Source organism: Triticum aestivum, chromosome 5B (assembly GCF_018294505.1).
Source record: "Triticum aestivum cultivar Chinese Spring chromosome 5B, IWGSC CS RefSeq v2.1, whole genome shotgun sequence".
NCBI classification, from domain to species: domain Eukaryota; kingdom Viridiplantae; phylum Streptophyta; class Magnoliopsida; order Poales; family Poaceae; genus Triticum; species Triticum aestivum.
The window spans coordinates 514,878,506-514,880,990 of NC_057807.1; positions in this window are offsets into that span (position 1 = coordinate 514,878,506).

Consider the following 2,485-nt stretch of genomic DNA (forward strand, 5'->3'; position numbering starts at 1 on the left):
AAAGTACATAAAATTTGGGAAAATTAAAAAATTGTAGGAAAGATCACGAATGTGAATAACATTCACTTGGAATAGTTTGCAAAAATGAAAAAAAGTCACTAATATGAAAAACAATTGACAACTAAGATTTGGAAAAGGTTCACAAAATTTGGGAAAACTTGACAGATTTGAAATGAAAAAGTTCACAAAAAAATGAAAATAATTTCCAAATTTGAAAAAAGTCACACAATCGGGAAAAGTTCACGAATGAAAAAAATGGAACAAGTAAAAAGAATAAAAAATAATAATAAAATCAAACGAAAAAGAAAGAAAGAAAACGAAAAAAGAGAACAAAATGAGAAAACCGGTGAAAAGAATCTACATGGGCCGCCCATCTAGATAATAGTGCTGTGGAGGGGGCATGCGTGGGTTAGCAAAATGCAATCTAACCGGTGCCAACACACGGGAGCTCCTATTGGCCGCCCGCCAGCGGCAAATTGCGGAGCCTTCGCTGAAGGCGGAGCAAATGGGCTGGGCCATTAGGAGGTACACGAGCTCCAGGCAAGTAAAATAAAAACCAAAAAGTTATGCACCAGCGAGAATTCGAACTCACAACCTACCTCGAGTGAACGAGTGCTACTAACCAAAACAGCTAGCGAGTTCTGGTGAAAAATTTCAGGCGCGACACTATAAGTACCGCAAATATTTTGATTTTTTTAAGAAAAACATACACTGAACATTTTAAATAATACATAATGAACATTTCTTAATATACGATGAACATTTTTGAAAAATATAAATATATGTGCTGAACAATTGTCGAATATGGATTGAACATTTAGTAAAAAAACGTTGAACAATTTTATAATATACGATGAACATTTTTGTAATATACGACAAACATTTTTATATGTAAAGTTGAACAATTTTCATAATATAAAATGAACATTTTACTTAATACAATGAACATTTTTGTAATACCTATAAACATTTTATATAATATGCAAATAAAGAGAAGAAAATAAAAACAGAAAAATAAAAAATAACGTAAAAAAAGAAACAAAACAGAAATATAAAAAAAGGAACAAAACAATAGGGAACCGGGCAAAACAGTGAAAAACTGGAAGCAAAAAACGCTGAAGAAAAACGAACAAAAAAACTGCAGAAGCATCGAAGGAAACAAACAGCGAAGGAAAAAACAGCACAGGGATCCGTACATGGGCCGGCCCAAGTCGGGAGTCGCTTCAGCGAAGCTGCAGCTCCTGGACGCAGGCGCGCGTCATATAGGATATGCCCCAACACACCGTCCGTGCGAACGCAGCCATTCACAAACTCTGGGAAAAAAAGTCTAGAAAAAACTCTCTGAAAAGAAAATTCGAATCTCCCTCCACACGTCCCCTCGCACCAATGTTTGTTTACAGCGCGCTCCCCCATTTCCCTCCCTCCCGCCCCGAATCCCGATCTCCACCAAACATTTCACGAAATTTTTCAAACATGTTATACTCAGCAATTCACAAACTCGAGTTCAAATATTGTTCCAAGATTCAAAAAAGATCACGGTTTTTGAAAAGTTCACAAACCCAAAAAGTCTCACGAGTTAAAAAACATGTTTGCGGGATTTAAAAAAAACATGGGATTCAAAAAAGTTTGCGGAGTTGAAAAAAGTTCACAAACTCGAACAAGTTCATGGGTTAAAAAAAATCACGGGGTTCATAAAATTCACGGATTAGAAAGAAGATCACATTTCAGTAAAAAAAAGTTCAACAAATTTGAAAAAGTACATAAAATTTGGGAAAATTAAAAAATTGTAGGAAAGATCACGAATGTGAATAACATTCACTTGGAATAGTTTGCAAAAATGAAAAAAAGTCACTAATATGAAAAACAATTGACAACTAAGATTTGGAAAAGGTTCACAAAATTTGGGAAAACTTGACAGATTTGAAATGAAAAAGTTCACAAAAAAATGAAAATAATTTTCAAATTTGAAAAAAGTCACACAATCGGGAAAAGCTCACGAATGAAAAAAATGGAACAAGTAAAAAGAATAAAAAATAATAATAAAATCAAACGAAAAAGAAAGAAAGAAAACGAAAAAAGAGAACAAAATGAGAAAACCGGTGAAAAGAATCTACATGGGCCGCCCATCTAGATAATAGTGCTGTGGAGGGGGCATGCGTGGGTTAGCAAAATGCAATCTAACCGGTGCCAACACACGGGAGCTCCTATTGGCCGCCCGCCAGCGGCAAATTGCGGAGCCTTCGCTGAAGGCGGAGCAAATGGGCTGGGCCATTAGGAGGTACACGAGCTCCAGCCAAGTAAAATAAAAACCAAAAAGTTATGCACCAGCGAGAATTCGAACTCACAACCTACCTCGAGTGAACGAGTGCTACTAACCAAAACAGCTAGCGAGTTCTGGTGAAAAATTTCAGGCGCGACACTATAAGTACCGCAAATATTTTGATTTTTTTAAGAAAAACATACACTGAACATTTTAAATAATACA